Below are 21,533 nucleotides of genomic sequence, written 5' to 3'. Positions count from 1 at the left end.
GATTCATATGCTGTAATGCATCTTCAATTACAGAGGAGACAGGGCAAGTTATGAGTAAAATTTAAGTCTGATAATACTACTGAAGCTACAATTATGTAGTATTCTTGAAGTAGAATGTCCATGAGTGGTGATCTGGCTATTGTACCTCTTCCCGAGTTTTGTCTAAAGGCTGTCTTGTACAGCGGGCAATTACTTTCAAGGGATCCATGTATAAAGTGGATATAGAGGCAAAGGTGATAATTGTTAACCTTATCTGCATGCGCCTACCCAGAATCCCTTGTGGTTGTGGAAGCACCATGAAATTTCTGAGGGAAAAACAAGCCTTCTGGCTTGTCTGGTGTCTGTGGATGAGTGTTTAATAATACTTCTACTACCCCTTAAATTTAAGTGGAAGGGTTTCCATCACCTTTTACCCACCATAACTTATGTAATGAAGTAGAATGATAATGCTATGGATGTCTTATTTTTTTATTATTAATATTATTCTAAAGTTATGTAACTCTTGCTCATTCTTGTAACCAATAGATTCTGTTATAAAATCAATGTTTAGCCATAATAAAATATGCGATCATTATATGTCTCAATAGGTGTTTCTTTGTTACAAAAAATAAGATTTATGGTAAAACACATGTAATGTATTCCCTCACCCTTATACATACATTTATGACTAATTATTAATTTAGTGATTTCAAGGCTGAATACAGCCCTTGAAATGCTTACTACTAGAGTACTAAGCAAATAAATAGCTATGTACTGCTCTCCACATTCATACACACTCATTTTATAAAACCTAGTGGTAAAGTACACTAAAGTACACTGGTGGTAAAGTTGATATTCAGGTATATAATGTTATACATCTGGGTAAGATCATTTTCACAAGAAGCAGGGGAGATGGGAGAGCATGCTGTAATGTGGAAATTTAGTTTGGGGCACAATGTACAGAGAAGACTTTAAAGAGACTGCATAATGGGACCAGATCAGGTCACCGCTTTCTGGTAGTTTTTAATTTTTCAGTGGTCCGAATGGCGGACAATTATTTGTGAAAACACCTTGACAACCACTGTTTAAGTCATTTAACTAGTAACTGGCTTTGTGTATGTAATAACCATTCTATGCACTTCCATTCCAGGACTGTTCTTTCCAAAGCTCCAATAACGGAAAACATTGACATTACAAGATTAGTTGTTTTTTTCCCCAACACTGTTTTTTTCCCATGTTCCACGTGTGTGTGTATTTCATTGATTTTTCAGTTTTAATTAGGTTGTTATACATATTAAAGGTCCTTTTTTCAAAATGTCAGTTTCTGACTTTCTTTAATTTGGAACATTTATTATATGTACTAAGTTCAGTTTAAGATGCTTTCCAACTAAGTTAAGAAAAGTATAAGTAAGAGGTCACTGGTTTTAAAAGCAATGTAGAAGACATTTCACTTGCAGTCCCTGGAAATAAATCCTTTTTCTGGTATGGATACTTATCAACTTCATCTTGAAGAAAACAGCCTGGAGCTATTAAGATTGTGAGCATGGATAAAATAGAATACAGCGACGTCTTGAGTTGCTGCAAATTGTTTTAGGGCACAAAAGTCTGTTTTAAACTCTGTAGCATCAAATCGTTTCCTTGCTCATGTCTCAAAATGACTTATCTTCTTCACCATGGAGCTACACAGCTTAAGCTCTGATAACCACCCGTGTAGTAGTTGAAGTTTGTTTTTAAAAAGTCACCTTATATGACTTAATATTACCTTATATTCGGAACAAAAATAATCTAAAAAAGTAGACTTTTTCCTTTTGAGGTCAGGTTATATTTTGGCCTTTGCTTATCAGGATTTGTATGCACCCTTTGGTTTTATTTCTACTCAACACATCAACTATAGGACACCTGCTTAGTCCTTCAGTGTTTGGGAAGCTTTACCTTTTCATTTGTGAAGATGTAATATTTGGTCAGTCGCCATATAATCGCATTCATATTTATATTTCAAGCTGATACTCTGATTTAAAAATAAAAGACATAAATGTGTACTACAGATCATACAGTTAAGTGTATGTTATTATGTTGATTTTTGTTCCTGGTGCCCTTGCAATATTGTCAATGTTATTAAAGGATTAATAATGTCAATAAAGGATATTATACTCAATGGAGTATAAAAATAATTTTCAGTTGTTTAAAAACACTATATCAATTGTGTATTTTATTATTTTTATAAATAATCACTGAATAACAAGAAGTTTATGGTATATATATATATATATATATATATATATATATATATATATATAGGCAACTTCCGCTGCAGCCGGGAGGAGGTGCGGTTAATGGATGCATGGAATAACGGTCCAGCAGAAGTGGTAGCGATTGATACAGTGAAGGCGTTTAAGTAAGCATATACTCTGCATAAGGCTATGCTAGATATAAGGCCAAGGACTTAGTAGTCAAAGGTTGAGCAGAGTAGATGGGCCAAATAGTTCTTATCTGCCATAACTTTCTATGTTTCCATACATAGATCTAAGAAAATGTACACGGTTCCAGTGTCATGGTCATGCTTGTGTGCTGTGTTGTCTGGAGAGTATCTGAATTAGTTGTCTCTGCTGTCACAACAATGTTTTACAGTAGTTTCTTTAGGTCTGCAATACTTTTGTACTCAGTCTCACATGGGTACTATTTACTCGTGTAGCAAACTCTACACAGACCAAGAAACATTTGGAATTCCATTGATGTGCGAGTAAAAATCGCCTGAGTATTGGGATAATGTGAAGCCTTCTTGAAATTATTCTCAAGTCAGATTTAATAAATTCTGCGTCTGACAGCTCCAATCCCAGACTCCCCTGAGCAGTATCTCACAGATCTTTCTAATTCTGCATGACTTTCACATAAAGTCTATTTCTCTCTCCTTCACCATAGTCTTACAAGAATAAAGGACCAGATCAGTAAAAGGAGTCGAGGCAAGAATCTATCTTCTTTTTTTGTCTATAAATGGAATGTTTCACCATATTCATATCACTGAATATATCATTATTGTTGTATATTATTATATTTTTTGGATTATTTTATTTAAAACAAACAACCATACTTTTTATTTATTGGCATTTATTTAATCTGGTGCAAATTTCATAATACAGTATGTTCTTCAAAAAAAATACATGATACAAATTTTAACAGACTGCTTTGAAGATCAACTTGCAAGTGATCTACAACTTGTGCGTCTACATGTCGGTTCTTTACACGTGTTGTCCAAGGGTATATGTCTTTTTTTTATATATCTGTCATAAATATTTCAAGCTGTCTAGATATGTTTTATGTCTTTTGTTAAAATTTTACAGGGCCCTTTTAGGGAGTGGACCCTGGTTGGAGCTTTGAATATTCCCTGGCCTCTTGTAAAGTCTTCACATGAGTAGAACATTGGCCAACGTAATAATTTAATAAGAAACATTTGGACAATGCCACCCCTGGTCTATCTGTCTTCCCTAGAAACTGGCCTGACGTTATTGGCCACTTTGGTCATTAACGTTCTGGAATTGCCTGCATTATCCATTTCATAGAGTGGCTCAGAATTTGCCCTCAATACTTTATGCTTGCCCTCTCTCGCATATATGGATGTGTAAAGCACTCAGATTTAGCTGTTTATTCGGTTTTTAGAAGGTTGGTGATCATGCTGTGCAGTTTTGGAAATGAGAAAAGAGATAAGTGTCTCTAGAAAGTCTTGTTAAGAATGAGGAATCAATTATGAATGAATAACCACATGTAGATAAGCTGCTAACAATATTCTACAGAGCCGGTTACATTATAAGATGTGTCTGTAAGCCGCACTTAAAGAATGAAAGTGTTCTATTAATGAAGTAATGGGTTTTTGTCTTTCAGAGAAGATTCCATAATTTAGAGATAGTTAACTGTCTGACATTCTGGGAAAGTGAGATACAGTGATAAAAATGGTAATAGGTTGGTCTGATTACTAGCTTACCTCTGGAAAAAAAGAAAAAAGTTTAATAAAGTATCAGTTTTATTCTCTACTACTACTGTAAGTCTATAAACTCCTAGCATAAATTGATTTCTTGTGAACTAAGGCAATTTTGTTTTATGCTTTTTTTTTGGCAAAATGCAAAAAAATGTCATTTCAACTCTGCTTTGGAAATTGATGAAAGGCTTATTAAAAATAATAGCCAAACAAAACACTTTCTAAACCTTGAAAATAATATATTTAGAAGACTTGTGCAAATGGAACAAAATTGTGTCGTTTTTGGTCCATTCATTTTTGGACAATGAATTTCTTTTCCCATTCGATTCGGATGTAAGTTGAAGGGCGGTTCACATTCGGACACAACATTTGTTATCACTCACCCTCATTCACTCATTCACACTCTCTTGCTCTTTTACAGTGAACTTGAGGCCAGAATAATGCAGATAGGTTTGTGGAGAAAGAGAGGCCTAGAAATGCTTATCTTTAACCGGGAATTTGTCTTTATGGCTCTGACTTCCTGCTGAGCCCTCAAGCACACCCTCTCCACACGTTCCTCCAATCAGGGGAGAGAAAGTGTGCCAGGAAGCTGCCATTTTGTGGGAGTTCACTGGGCTATGACTACTTTAACTACTTTTATAGGTTTTATAGGCAGCTGTGGCTGCTTAAGGATTATGTAGGCTTTTAAAATGTTTGACTATGCTGTCTGCCATCTCTACGAGGTTTACAAGCAGGAGGTCTTAGACGTCTTGGACAACATTCATATAATGTTAACAGTATGGCTTGTTCCAACATAACAGCATGGCCGGAAACTTTCCAGGGCAGGCAAACCAGAGCTTTCCCTTCTTGTGGGAGTGAGGCTAGCCCAAGAGTGCTTTTTGTGGGTGATCAGGGGAAAGAGGGTGGAGAGTAGCCCGGACGTGGGCATGTTCACACATCACTCCCTTGTCGAGAGAAAGAAGAAACTAACCCAGAGACCAAAGGAAGCAGGGTGTCACCTACAGACTTCTGGTCAAACCCTGAGAGATCCCAGATATGCATAAGAGTCAGTATAGTCCTGCAACACTGGATGTAGAAAACAGACCAGTATTTTGGTGGTTTAATTTCATAACTATAAGTTCTTGGGAGTGTTTCACCTTTGTTGGGGTAAGGATCAAATTAAAGAAATACTGGGTACCCAATAAAGATGCAGAGTAGATGCAAATTTCATTCAGTAAGTACATTTAGAATAAATGAAAGAATAAAAGCAAATTCCAAATAATAATGCAATAATTGAAAGATGATTACAAATTGAGTATTTTGAATATAAAGATAAACTTTTTTATAAAATGTAACTAAAATGTTTCTCAAGTTTGAATTTATTACCACATTTTAGACAAATTTTTAAGGTGAGAATCGACCGGATGAGATAGTAAAAATATAGTACAAAAAAAATCAAATCTGCTACTATAAGATTTAATATGATGATGTGATTGCTCTCATCCCACGGACAAGCAATATATTTGGTCACTTTTACTTCACTGAGCATTTGAACGATATACATAATAAATGTGTCTACTTCAAATATAAATGTTAAACTAAATTATTTTATGATTCTGGAACATCCTTTGTGATTTTTTTAAATGAGGCTTAAAATACAAATTGACTCCAAAACTGCACTTTTTTATACAGTACAATCAGTATGAACAACATAGTAAGAAACCATCTACCAATTTAAATAAACCCAGCTAAACTGAGGAATATCCAATTATGCTCGCGAAACATCAGTGGAACTAATCAAAATTGATTTAATTTGATACATTATCACTGTCTTAAACGGAATAATAAAGTCAAGTCTACGCTTTTACATAATTTGTATTTCCATAATGCAAATCAGGAAAATTGACCTTCATTTATTAAACCGATCTAATAATATTTCAAAGGCAACTCACATTTATTTTAGATCACTGATAATTCATAAGATCAGCACTGGTCTTTTTTTGTTATTCCCTTCTGTCTCTTACAAGATGGTCTTGCTTTATTTTGTTTAATATGTTAAAGGATATATGTAAAAAGTACATTAAATTCCAAATACACTACATTTTAAAGAACTAAAACTCCGAAACTCTCTTCTTAAATTATGTGGTTTGATTTTTAAGAGAGTTTTAGAGAGTTCCATATTTCAGTAGCTCTAAGGAAAAGCAAGATTGAACTTCTAGAGTGCCTATTTCTTGGCAACCAGAATTTTATGTACAATAGGCAATGTGTGCCTTGGAGCTTCCTAGGATTGCTTGGGAGGAGACTAGGGTCAACCTAGATACACACACACACATACATACATACATACCCGGGAACTCATGTTCCTCCCTTTTGCCTCAGGGTTTGTCTTAAACAGGTATATATATATATATACTAGAAATATCAAAAACTCCATACACTTTGATGCAGTTTGTTTCTTAGAATGTACTTTGCTGATCTCTTTGGTAAATGTCTAAGTACTGTGTCATTTTTAATGAGGGCAGCCATATCTCATCTGCTCAGGGACCAGGTCCTGTAGGATTAGTGATGAAATAGAATAAGGCTAAATAAAATATCCATGGATTTCATCTAACATATGGGCTGTCAGATGGGCAGATGGGCAGCCCTGCTTTGTTTGTTTTATCCCTTTCATTTCTTTGTTTTAAGTTTTCTAGTACACACACAAATGGATAATATGGAGCTTCATGAAACCATTACATTTAATATAATATTTTTGAAAATGTATTTATAATCTGATATTGGTAATAAAACATTGTTGGAGCTCCCTTTCAAACATTTGTGTTACATTCTGTGTTAAACTTTGCACCAACATAATAGCAAATATATATATACAGTATCTCACAAAAGTGAGTAAACCCCTCACATTTTTGTAAATATGTTGTTATATCTTTTCATGTGACAACACTGAAGGAATGACTCTCTGCTACGATGTAAAGTAGTGAGTGTACAGCATGTATAACAGTGTAAATTTGCTGTCCTCTCAAAATAACTCAACACACAGCCATTAATGTCTAAACCTTGGCAACAAAAGTGAGTACACCCAACTTCTTTGGTCGACTATGGCGCGGCCTGTTCTGAGTGGAACCTGTCCTGTGAAACCGCTGTATGGTTTTGCCGACCGTGCTGCAGCTCAGTTTCAGGATCTTGGCAATCTTCTTATAGCCTCGGCCATCTTTACGTAGAGCAACAATTCTTTTTTCCAGATCCTCAGAGTATTTTGCCAAGAAGTGCCATGTTGAACTTCCAGTGACCAGTATGAGAGAGTGTGAGAGAAATAACACCAAATTTAACACACCTGCTCCCCATTCACTCCTGAGACCTTGTAAAACTAATGAGTCACATGACACCGGGGAGGGAAAATGGCTAATTGGGCCCAATTTGGACATTTCCACTTAGGGGTGTACCCACTTTTGTTGACAAGGTTTAGACATTAATGGCTGCGTGTTGAGTTATTTTGAGGGGACAGCACATTTACACTGTTATACAGGCTGTACACTACTTTACATTGTAGCAGTCATTTCTTCAGTGTTGTCACATGAAACGATATAATAAAATATTTACAAAAATGTGAGGGGTTTACTGACTTTTGTGAGATACTGTATATACAGTCTTGCGAAAAAAGTACACCCTTTGAATTCTATGGTTTTACATATCAGGGCATAATAACATTCGTCTGTTCCTTAGCAGACATATCGCAACTGACAACAATGACAGATAAAGGAGGTTTATTGGAAGAAACCTAGATAAAATCATTTTTTTTTATCATTACTGTATATTGCACTGTATTTTATGCCATATATATATATATATAAATATAAAAAATTATACCCATACATACATTACAATCAAGTGTATGCATATACATATCTTTAAATGTACCATAGTGAAGCCAATTAGAAACAAGCAGACATTCAGAGAAAAAAACTAAATACAATGTTTTTCAGCTCTGTTGAAAGTATATATCACATATATTTTCAGTTTATGTATTCAGTTCTTACACCAAAAAAAAACTGTTTACAAAATCCATTGCATTGGTCATGGAAACTGTAAAATTCATGAACAGTAAACAGAAAGTACATCAATCTCGACAGCATAATTGCTCCGAAGAAGCAAAGAATATCCTCTAAATCTGAGCTCTCTCTCAACAGATGATAAAATATTTTTATACTTTAGTTCATCAAAGTTTTACATGTAAATCTCCATAGATCAGGCTACCCTTTTTTAACAAAAATTTGGGCATAGCGAACACTTTTAAAGTTTCATTTTTATAGTATTTCATAAGACCTTTACGGCACACATGAAATTATTTAAAGCCCAGAATTTGTATAAAAAACAGACAAGTGCATGAAGGAGCTTGTTAAGGTAGGCCCTTAAATAATATGATTTAGCATTCAGCTATGTGGATCAAGCCGTCTGCAACACAAAATGAAGGTAGGTGGGAGGCATTATAAGGCATGTCATTCCGCATTTGCCGGGGTTGCACGATGATCAGTCTGGACCAATATAAATATTTATATATATTTAAGTTAGCAAATTTCACATAGAAAACTAGGTTACATAAAGAAACTCAACAGTTCTGTACCAACCCGGGGACTTATATCAAGAATAAACTTGCCAAATGTAAAAATTCAAGATGGCTAGATGCAGCAACCAAGCAAATAATCTTTTGTAGTTTCTTAAGTTTATATATAAATATATAAAGATGATTTGTTTGGCATTTGGGCACAGGTGCTATACAAGTCAGGCATATGGATCCCTGGGTTGAGGCTAGAGGTCTTCAGGATCGGGTCCAGGATTCCTATGGACCAGCACAGGTGCTGGGCATTAAAATGTCCTGGAGCCTGACGATCAAGGAGACTATTGTGGGAAGAGGAAGTTCCCCTGTGCTCCCAGGGCAAGGAAAGGCCCTAAAGAACACTATCCCTGAGCCAAGAGTGGTAATACTATCCTGGACGTGTGTGTGCTGTCTGGGGGAGGTTTTTCAGAGCCTGGCTTAGCGGGGTCTAGTTAGTGGATGTTTAGGCTGGTCAGTCTGGGCGAGCATAGTATAGCTAGAGAGGGCTCCAATTAGGAGCTAGGTTTGTTTCTTTTATGATGTTGTTTTGGGGTGTTTCATTTGAGCTTTTGAAAATAAAGCGCTACAAGTTAGTGTCCCTGAGTCTTATTGCCCTAGAGGACTGTGCTGAAGATCCATAACTGTGACATTTATAGCCCTCATGCTACAGGGTTTGTCACAACACATATACATACCTGGGAACTCTCCAGGTTTGATCCGGAGATTGTGGCGTGAAGCACCGCTTCTCCGGGTCAAGACCCGAATCCTCCGGGTCGCGGGAGCGGGGCTTGACACACCCCGCTCCCCGCCTATTTTCCCTTGAAATAGGGTTGTTTCCAGCAGACGTCAGCATGAATGCCCCTGACGTAAGCTGGACCTCCCCCTGACGTCAGCGGGACCACCCACCGATGTAAGCGGGACCGCCCACTGACGTCAGTGGGCAGTCCTGGTCGCGTCCCGCAAGGGAAGGGTAGCCAGAGGCCAAAAGTTTCTGGGTATGCATATAGACATACAGTTTTCTCATATCCTGGTAGGGCAGCTCAGTCTTAGTGAGCATTGAGTATGCATTTTTTTAAGCTGGCAGGGAGAGGAGAGTAACAGCAGGCAGTGCTTACCAAGCTGTCCCAGCCCTACACTAGAGGGTTTGGAGGACTTATGCAGGTCTGACAGATCTTATTTATATGCAGGCTTATAGACAAAGGGTAGAGCTGTGTGTAGCTCTGTATAGCTGTGCCTCTGTAGGCCAGGGGTGTCTGCATTGTGTATATGAGTGTGAATCTGAAGATTACGGGTGTTTAAATGTATGCGTGTCCACAATGGCTAGCAGATTGTGTGGCAAATGTGTGTCTGATAGTGATAGTGTAGATTTTCACACAATGTGAGCAGGTATGTGTATGTGTAAATCATACTTGCCAACAGTCACGATTTTCTGGGTAAGTCCCATTTTTTGGTTCTCTCCCTGCATAAAAATACTACCTATGCACACTGCACTGTCCACAGGCAGCATTTCCTTTAAAAGTTGTATGTCTGAGAGACACACACACAGTCTAAATGCTGGTAAATCAGCTCCAGATGCCTGGCATCTTTACTGGGTAGCCTGGAGCTCAGTGGTGCAGGGTCTTACAGCACTGTGTGACCCTGTCCCCTTTAGGGACTGCCCCCTCTGTTCAAGGGCCCAGGAGGGGTATGTTGGACAGTATATGTGAGCATGAATGTATATGTGTAAGTGCGTGTGAGAATGGATGTATGCGTGTAAGTATGAATTTGTGTGTGTGAGCACAGATATGTATGTGTATGTGCCTGTGTAAGTCTGTGCAAATGTGAGGGTGTGTGTACAAATATGTGCCAGTGCATATGTGAGTTACCAAGGGAGAGGCAAAATTTAACAATAAATAAGAGGAATGATAGGAAGAAAGGATAAAGATAATGAGATGAGGACAAAGCAGAGATAAAGAGGAGGGGAGAGATAACAAGAGTTAATGAGAAATTGTGAGAAAGGGGAGAGAAAAAGCTTGTGTTTTGAAAGTATTTGTATGTTAGAGCAAATGAGTATATGTGTAGGCAAGTGGAACAAATTCTGGGAATAAGTGATAAATACAGTGAGGGGATTTAAACATACATGGGGTAGACAGTCATCTATCCTGAATCTAAGACACAACCAAGGATTATTAAGGTTTGAGTCTACTTTAAAAAAAAAACAGGGAGGCTAGATAAGTTGAATGGCTCTTAAGCAGAGCCGGCCTTAAGTGTTCTGGTGCCCTGTGCGGACTACTCCTCTGGCGCCCCCCCTTCCCAAAAAAATAGAAAGGAAAAAAATCTCCCCCATCTGCCCCTTCTCACTATCTACCACCTCTGCTCCTTCTCACTATCTACCCCCTCTGCCCCTTCTCACTGCCCCCCTTCTCACTATCTACCCCCTCTCCCTACTTCTCAGCATGAAACGCCGGCACCGCACAGGTCGCACACCCCTAAGGCCGGCCCTGCTCTTAAGTGTCATCAAATTCTATGCTTCTATCTACTGTTTCTTGTCTAGAAAGGTCGACATCGTTATGCATGGGATAGGCATACAGTTACCCTGAATCTTAGACATGACCAAGAATTATGACCTTTACATCATGGGCAGACATGATGGGTCAAATGGTTCCTATCTGTTGTCAAATTCTATGTTTCTATGATAAAAAAAAAGAATATAGTTTTTTCCTTAATAAAGACATTAAACAAAAGCCATAGTTATTACTCTGCCTTTCTGTTTCTGCTTGCTGAATTTTGTTACTTAGGAGAAATGGCAGAATGTACTTTTTTAGGAGGGGGCCTAGCATAGGACTAGCATGGTTGCCGTTTTGAATAATAATAATAAAAAGAAAAATAATAATCTTTAGAATGAGATAGAGGAATAAACAATTTTCGGTTAATTTTATTTTATCGAAAATCAATTGTCATCGCAAGTAAAAAAAAAAAAAATATTGCCGTTAACACAGGGCATATGATGTGATCTCTTATCGACATGATTATAGCATTCTACTCACTTATTGCCATTATAGTTTATCATAATAGCAATCTTTGCAATGTTTAGCTTTTTTTATTTGGAATCATTTGCATTACTGTATCATTTTGCATGGAACCCCTGGGACAGTTTCTGCATCTATCCGTGTCTTAACTAAATCAATCAAAAAAATTACTTTTATCAGCGGGTGCCATATCATTATTCTTAAGTTGCCCTTTCATTTTTTTACAATATGTTTCTGCTGGGTTGCTTTGAAATAGAGTTGTTTAAGAAAATCCTGTTGAGTTAAATAGTTTCAGGAGATTATTTCTGTTGTTACAGCGGGATATATCCTCTTCAAGACTACATCCCCTTGAATACTTTAGTAATTTGTTCTCTATGTGCCTCCATATAAAGGAGATTAGCAGAAATCTGTTGTATATTGCTTTTATTTCTTTTTACATGTTTTATACATTCTGTCTAACAATATTACCGTATTTGCTCAATTATAAGATGACCCTGATTATAGGACGACCCTCCAAAATTTGAATATTCATTTAGGAAAAAAGAAAAAGCCTGAATATAAGACTACCCTATAGGAAAAAAAGTTTTACTAGTAAATATTAATTCACATGTAAACTATTTTTTCATATTTAATAAAAACTATGATTGAGAAAAAATATTTTTGTGTTTGTATTTCCGTTTATTTGCCACTCTGCCCCAGTTATGCACATCTGCCCCACAAAAATGCCTTATACCCCCTATATGCCACTCTGCCTCCCTGATATGCCTTTTAACCCCCATATTTGCCACTCTGCCTCCCAGATATTCCTTAAACACCCCTATATGCCACTCTGCCTCCCTGGTATGCATTTTAACCCCCCATTTGCCACTCTGCCTCCCAGATATGCATTTTAACTGCCTATATGCCACTCTGCCTCCCTGATATGCATTTTAACCACTATATGCCAATCTGCATCCCTGATATGCCTGGTGTACCTCCAGAAAACCAGTATACCACCCCCCCCAACTTACCAGTGCTTCCCTAGACTTGTCCCCCGTGCTTCAGACTCCCTGGTGACCAGTGGGGCAGTCAGTGGAGGTCTGTACGATGTGCGCAGACAACCTCTGCTGCTGCTGGACGGTACTTCCGCTGGGGCTTCTATAACTGGAAGGTCATGTCACGCCGGTGCTCTGTCATAGAACCCCCGGCGAAAGTGGCGGCAACAGCGAAGGTTGTCTGTGCACATCCCACATACGTTCACCAGCTGCGGGATGCGCACAGACAACCTCTGCTGCTGCCGGCACTTCCGCCGGGGGGCTTCTATGGTGATGCACTGGAAGGTCATGTGATGCTGCCGCTCCATCATAGATGCTCCCAGAGGAAATGCCGCAGGATCCAGGTCGCCTGCAGTGCTGCAGAGGATCTGGATCTTAGTCTTGTAGTTAGACCTCTATTTGAGGTCAGATTAGAAGATGACCTCGAATATAAAATGAGGGGTATTTTTCAGAGCATTTGCTCTGAATAAAACCTCATCTTATAATCGAGCAAATGCGGTATAATGCTAACAGAATAAGAAGTCAAAACAATGTTTTTAATAGAAGTATATTCACTAAGAAAATAAATAATGTGTTCTCTCCAGTATCATGGACCTGCTTTTTGATGGCAGATTTGATACAGACTAGTACAGGTAACATACTGTAAAGGCAAACATAAATCAAATTATCTTCAGACACATGTTTGTTCAATCTAACAATGTCCCTTTTAACTTTATGACCTCATGGGAGAGATATTATACAGACCTATCCTCAACAGATAGATGTTTACTGCAGTGACTTTTGTCACTATGAATTCCATAGATTTTACATCTTATGAAAATATTCTTCATTATAAACTCAATCTTTCTACTAATCTATGGCCCACCTTCGTGGTCTTCACATGGTCTCAGGTTAATTCAGTCCCAGTAGCAGAAAGGATATTTGTTTTTAAAGTAAATGCCCAAATAGGAAGGAATATTTATTTTATAATAGTTACATTGTTACATAGGCTGAAAAAAGACGTGTGTCCATCAAAAATCCCCCCCTGGCCCCCCACGCAACTGGTCTGTGCCTTCTTTGCCTCTTGCCCCTCCCTTCCATCATACAACATATAGAGACACACACATTACACACACTCATACTGACTAACACACACTCCATCTAACCCCACATACATGCTCACACACACATACACAAGTACACATCCATGCTCATACACACATAATTACACATCCATGCTCACACACACATACACAAGTACACATCCATGCCCAATCACACACACAAATACAAATCCATGTGACCCCAGAAACACTCCTGTCTCCCCGTGCCGAGAAAATAGTTTAGAAAGGGCACTTCTGACCTGGATCAGTACAGTCTCGGTCGGAAGGGCCCTTTCTAAACAATTTTGAGCCTGTACAAAGAGACTGGGAGAAGGGGTAGTTACGCCAATGGCGCAGACCTTCAACACTGCCAAAGTCAGTATAGGTATGCGGTAAAGAGTTTTATGCTTTTTTTTTTACCAAGTAAAAAGAGAAAAAAAATTTAACTCATGCAAAAAAGCATGATCTGTATCCCTTTCATTGTGAACAACACCCATCATCCTTTTATAATAGTTACATAGTTACATAGGCTGAAAAAAGGATATGCGTCCATCAAGTTTCCCATATCTGTTAATTGCTGTTGATCCAAAACAAGGCAAAACAAAACAGTTGTGGCTCTTTCCAATTTTGCAACAAACTAAGGAAAAAATTCCTTATTGACCCCAGAATAACAGTCAGATCTCTCCTTGGATCAAGAAGCTATTTCCCCAGTATCTTCCAGACTAAATGCGTGACCACGTGTCCTAGGCATAGTCCTGCTTATGCATAGGTTTCCAGACAATGGTTTGTATTGGCCCCAAATATATTTATATAATGCTATCATATCCCCTCTGAGGTGCTGTTTTTCTAGAGATTTATGTCATAATAACATATGGCATAAATATTGCATATGGAAAATTCAACTTTATAGGCATTTAATGAAGAGGCAACGTAAATGAAGAAACAGATCAATATTTATTCACAATTTTGGGTACGGTGACTTTGGATAATTAATTTTATAATTGTTTTATATTATTATTTTTTTTTTGCTTGATAAGCATTGTTAGACATAAAAATATGCCCCTTGAATATATGTATTGTATTAAGCCCTGCTTAAATTGTTGGCACTATATAAATAAAATATAATAATAATTATAATAATAATGATACTTTTAAATCCATGTATCTATCCTTATAGTTTGTCACTATAGCATTTTGCAGTTACAACTTGAGCAGGAGTTTTTTTTTTCTATCTCTGTTCCATGATTTTGCCTTTTTTTGTTTTTAAAGAGTTTGTGTTTGTTTTCAAAAAAATCTATTATTTAATTAGTGTAGGACATAGTGGCAGAATGCATTATTTATCCCTTTGGGAATTCAAGGAGTTAAATTATATCAGCAAGGCATTTCAATTTTCACAGAAACAGAGAAATAGATTAACGTCATTAAGAGAAAATCAAGTTCCCTGCAAGTAGCTACAAAAGGACTTCAATTTATTTTATATCGAGCAAAATACAAACTGATTTTGTTTGTATCAGTGTCAAGGACAGTGGATTATTGAAGTCCCTGGGCAGAAGGATGTTTGAGGTCGGCATTCTCCACCTATGAAATCAGCAGTTGCACTGTAATCTAGTTCTTATGTCCTTTAAGAATATCCAGAAGAAGTCTTTGTTGGGGACCTTACTTATTCTCACAAAGTCTCAACTTTTAAGTGTGGCATGGATTTCAACAGTTTGTAATATTAACAAAAACATATTTTGTTTGATGCAGTCTCCTGAAGTAGCTCAACAATGACCAATCCATTTCAGATTTTCTTCAGCTCAATGAGCTATAGCCCCAGTTACTTTGAATTGTTTAAGAGCTCTTTTGCACTGAAGCCAATAATATTTCATATAAGAGTACAGTTTCTATATTATTATTTTGGATTGAAATGATAAACCTTTCTTGACAAGAAACAGTAGATAGAAGCATAGAATTTGATGACACTTAAGAGCCATTCAACCTAAGTAATTCTACTTTTTAGATTCTATTTTATACAACTGAGATATACGGTGTGAGTATCAACTGCTAAAAAGACAGAATTTTTCTAGCATTGTGCAACCATTGACAATATTCATTGGTTTCACTCTGTGTAGTTAAGTACAACAAAAAGGCACAAAACATGTATAAGTAGTTGATCATCCTTGTTCCTTGCTCAATTTTAGAAGCACTCAGAGATGCATGTGTTCACTTTGTTTGTCCACAATAGTTGCTTTGAAAGGAGCTCTTTACATAAGAAAATATTTCTTATTCATAAAAAAATATGTTATCAATATAACTATATTTAGCTTCAAATTGTGCTGCTCCCTCTCATATGAACATTGGGCTGGCTTTTAATGTAGTTCTTGTTTTGAAATACATACACACATCCTAATGTTCTCTTTGTAAACAGTATATTATTCAAGTAATTTAAGAGACATAAGTAATAAATGTTTAGCCCCTTCAATTCATTGTGTAATTACGGTGACTTGGTTTGATATGATGTCATATCCCAGTGCCACACATCATCTGGTGGTATACAGAACAAGGTAGTCCCATTCAGTACAATACATTTTTAGGAAGTTATATGGATCCCTTCAACCGACTCGCAGCTGGAACCTGGCAGGCCCAGGGATCCTCTGTGTTTAATCCAGCACACATAGCTTGCAAAAGGTAAAAATAAAAACTGTAGTATGTGTTATATGTATGCAACGCTTCTGAGAACGTTTAATAAAATGGTTTCCATGGTTATCATCTCTTGTAGCTGTTTAAAGTAAATTCCCTTCTGTTGTGTCTCTCTGTGAACAATAGTTATTCATGGAAAAAGTACAAAGAAAATGTGCTATTTTTCACTGATTATTTTTTAGGCTATTTTTCCCCCCATTCAGAATAAAGAGGAGTGAATGTTAAATCTGTCAAAATCAAAATGTTAAATCAGATGCACTTGATGCTAGAGCACAGAATAAGGAACTACCGCTACCTCAGAACTATAATTATTATACACGAATATTATACACGAGACATATTTACTTCATATACTGAAATTAACAGAAGCAGACAATTTTTGTATTGTTTATTTTATATCGTTTCCATTTCTTTATAGTATACAGCCCTTCCAATAGCTGAGATTTGGAAAATACAGGACCTTAGTATCCCGACCTCTTAGTGGACATGTCATTTGTACATATACTAAAACCAATACCTCTTTAAAAACCAGTTAGAATTCAAGGGTCATTACTGGAGGGCTGGGATCTCTCAACCCAGGAGCCAGCACACCTAAGTAGCTCAGTAATGTAGACGCCAAAAATGTCTGTCAGACAACACACTCGATTCACATTATCCAGTCCTGTTTAATACATATTCACCAAAATAGACTGCAAAGACACATTAAAGTCTACATGAGAAGGGTAGTAGGAGGCATGTAAAATGAGAAGTCCATGAAGGGACATGGTCTGAAAATTGATCAAACACAAATGGCTACCGTTATGAGTCTTCCCTAGGCTACATGAAACAACCTAAGGAGAAGCTTAATGGTAGGCCTGACAAATGCAGCCCCATATCCTGTTACCGATTTATGTTTATGTGAAAGGCTGAGCAAAAAGTGCAAATGTGTTGCCACCTTCCATGGTAACTCCCATGGAAAATAAAGAATCTAATGAAAGTTCCCTGAAACTAGTGTCATGACACGCTAGTTATTTCCTAAAACATGTGGAGTAACGGTCACAAAGCACTTGATGCAGATGATTTCTTTTTCCATTGGAGAGTCTTCAGGATGCCACAGAAGTTTTTGCCTGGCTATATTTGTAAAAGTTGGAACATGTATACTATAAAAATATAAAGCCATTCTCCATAGTTGATAGTGAAATGTTTTCTGTTGATCCAGAATCCAGAAACTAATCTGCACTGTATTCCTATATGATATCATTTTCGATATTCTATTTCTCCACACCTTCACTGAACAATTTAAGGTTTCGTATATAACATATCATTTCATTCAGCTCCCAAAGCACTTCTAGCTACAAAAAGGTTAATATTACTAAGGATTGAAAAAATGAAAGGCCTTGACTACCTAAAGCACAAACACGCTGTGACTCATCTTGAAGATTTTGAGGGTGTTCTGTGGTATGTGATTTACACCCACAGAATGTTATTATAATTTCCATAGTGAGAAACATATTTGCTGAAATTGTATGCATTTCTCCATGGCAGCCAAAAATTATACTTTTTTCTCAATTGTCATAGAAACATAATTATATAAATGAAGCATTTAGTGTACAGATTGTTATTAGTATACAGTGATGATGTCAATATTAATTAGGCAGGGGTCCTGAAGTTTTGCCCTTACCAGATCACTGCATTGAAAAGACATTGAATGCAACCATTACATCTTTGCAGTTTTATAATGACCATTAACGCTGTAAACCATACGTTCTTGTGAGGCATTATGCTTCAGACATATTTTAAACAATTTCTTGAGTTAATAGGAAGCTATATTTTAAGGAAAATGTTGGGTAGAAATGGGACAAAAATCACTTATTTCTTATTGGCAAGTGATGCTCAAGCTAATTTTTCTTCGTATACTTAATGCAGAGCCCCAGCTGCCCCCATAACCTACCTTTGCTGTCACCTTCCTGTATGACATAATATCACAGCAATCAACTCCTGATGGACACACAGGCCAAGTACTGACTAATCCTGAAATCCATAGTGTAATTGACCATGTCACAAAAAAGATCTCTGTTACCCACTGTAATCAGCCCAATGAGTAGTGGCACCACAGGGAGCCTGATCACCCAACATGTTACGACCCCAGTTTTGTAACAGAGTGGCTGCTTCCTCCATGTATGTTCCACTCTAGACCCAGGCCTAGATGGCTAGTTCAGAATGTACCATAGGGACAATTAATGCACATACAAGAAGCCTAGAACATGTGCACTAGCCAGGTGCATAACTAGAAACCACGGGGCCCTGGTGCAAACACCCCCCCCTGCCCCCCCCAAATTCAACAGCTAGTCTGTGCCATCCTTTCCCCCACACAACTGGTCTGTACCTTGTTTTCCTCTTGCCCCTCCCTTCCATCATACAACATATGCAGACACACACATTACACACACTCATACTAACACACACTCCAACCCTACTTACACATCAATGCTCACACACACACACAATTACACATCCATGCTCACACACACATACACAAGTAAACATTCATGCTCACACACAAAAGTACACATCCATGCCCAATCACACACAAGTACACATCCACATGACCCTCGAAACACTCCTGTCTCCCCGTGCCGATTCAAAATAGTTTAGAAAGGGGCCTTCTGACCTGGATCAGTACAGTCCCGGTCGGATGGGCTCTTTGTAAACAAGTTTGAACACGTATGAGGAGACTGGAAGAAGGGGTAGTTACGCCAATGGCGCAGACCTTCGACACTGCTAAAATCAGTATAGGTATTGTGACAGGCCTCCCTTTTCCTTGGGATTTTTGTCAAGGATCTTGGTTGTTACCACAGTCTTCTAGGGTAAATGAAGCCCAGGACACATCCAGCTCAGTTTCAATGTTTATTTTACAGGAATAAACAGCAGCAGTTATAAGCAGCACAGGATAACAGTCTTTGCTTGAGCACTGGGTTAGTACAAAACAGCTCCAAACATTCACCTTCCAACAAGTCATAAGTTACCATCAAAATGGCTTTTCAGAGAGAAACCACACTCCTCAGTTCCTCAGCTCTCCCAGCTGGAATAACAATGGCCTCTCTCCTCTGAATCAGGCTCAAACCCTTTAACATTCTGCCTGCTAATTAATCAGCCACAGGTGAGCTGTTACTTAATCCACACCTGTGGAGCTCCTGTCCAGAATGCAGGCTCTGGACTGGATCAAAACAGCAATTAGTGCTGTTGGAGCACTGGCCCACCCTGCTCTTCCAGATGCTCCACCCCAGGGACCCTTACCATGTTTTGCAAACCGCCAGTAGGGCAGTTTGTAGTCAAACATCTTTCCCTGGGACATATTTTAAAGCAGACTGCTATTGACCAAGGCTGGTCTAATATACCTGCCATCTACCACTTTACCACACCTTTTGTCACAGTATACAATAAAGATTTTTACGCTTTTCTTTCCCAAGTAAAAAGAGAAAAATAGTAATAAATTTAACTCATGTAAAAAGCAGGATTTGTATCCCTTCCATTGCAAACAACACCCATCATCTGTAACACCCCATGTGAAATGTGAAAGTAGGCTGCCTAATTGCTACTGATAATAATATTTGTAGAACCGACTGAAAACTAGGTTAAAACCCAGTTCAGTGTTTCTATACAGTCATCTCCTGATATGAAAAGGTTGTGAGTCATTATTAATAATCTACATATATTATTACTAACTAGATTTCATAAACTAGGTATAGCTTATGGCTGGTGCTAATATCCTACAATAAATCCTACATAAATATACATAAATATATAAATCAATACTGATTCACTGCTAGTGTTTTTTGTAAATATGTTCAGTCCTAACCTTATAGAGAACAATGATTGAGATCTGATGCTACCATTCCCTAAAGCTGCTATAAACACAGGCATAAATAAATATGTTTAAACTTAAAGATTTGCCTTTTTCTTCTCCCGTTTAAGGTGTTTCTAGATATTTAATCAATCAATGGTTTTCATATTGACTTGATCACCCAAGGGTTTGTTAAGCATTTACCTTCAAATTGATTGGTTTTCAAGTAATTTGATTGAGTTTGTGTTCTTATCAAGATTAATTAAAAGTAAAAGTGTGCAGTACAGTCCCCCGAGGCCGGACCTTAAACAGGCCTGTGTTTTGGGATCTTCCCTAAAGAAAACATAATTAACTAATACATTTTGTATATCCCCAAGTCAATTATGAATTTTTCAGGACATTGAACATCTGGCTTATCAACAACTCATGAATCACTAATATTTACATTCATATCTTTAAAAATAAAATGTGATACAGCATTCATTTTAATGTTGGTTTTCATAAGAGGCAAAAATTCACCACAGTCTGCCAAATTAAATTTGGTTTCCTTCAAACAATAAATAAATACATACATATATTATACATTACATCGCTACTTAGTTACATAATACATATCCATTCCACATTTATATTTATACTTATTTGTGCCCTTATGTATCTTCCTTAATCCTAAAAGTAGTTACAATATTACGTAATTCCCCTTTGATTAACAAAAAGGAAAAGGAAAAAAAAAGAGAAGGGGTAATTAAGGAAGAGATATCGAAGGTTGAGGAAAGATGCAAAGGGGCATTCCCAATCTGTTACAAAAAAAACCCTGTAATTTATCAGTATAAGTAGTAGGTATCGTCTTAACTTTCCTTTTCCATTTCTTTTTACTGTATTGAATGTGCATGGGTTATCCAGGGGGACCATATATCTAAAAAATTTTTAGATATATGGACGCAGACAACCCCTGCTGCTAATGGCACCTCCTTCCGGCTGCAGTGGAAGTTGCCTACGCGAATCGCGTCGACGTCTACCCACTGCCCCGACTACACGCCAGGAAGTCAGAAGCACCAGCAGCAGTGGTTACCAGAGGGGGATCCAGGTCCCCTGCAGCACTGCAGGGGATCTGGATCTTAGTCTCACAGCATTTGCTCTGAAAAAAACCTTGTCTTATTATATTTTAAAATCTGTACTGGAGTCCTGTACCATCTATGAACCAATTTATAATATAATTCATGCATACCAACACAGTGTAATAATTTCCTGATTTGATCATAGGCCAGAAGCTGGTCTTCTTTTGAATACACTCCACCAATGTCTTTTTCAAATTTTTCCATGTTAATCAAATGGTCATCTGCTTTTAAACTTTCTTTAAATGTTCTTACTCAATATATTAGTTT

Source organism: Spea bombifrons, chromosome 8 (genome assembly GCF_027358695.1).
Source record: "Spea bombifrons isolate aSpeBom1 chromosome 8, aSpeBom1.2.pri, whole genome shotgun sequence".
Taxonomy (NCBI): domain Eukaryota; kingdom Metazoa; phylum Chordata; class Amphibia; order Anura; family Pelobatidae; genus Spea; species Spea bombifrons.
Note: the sequence above shows the minus strand (reverse complement) of the source record.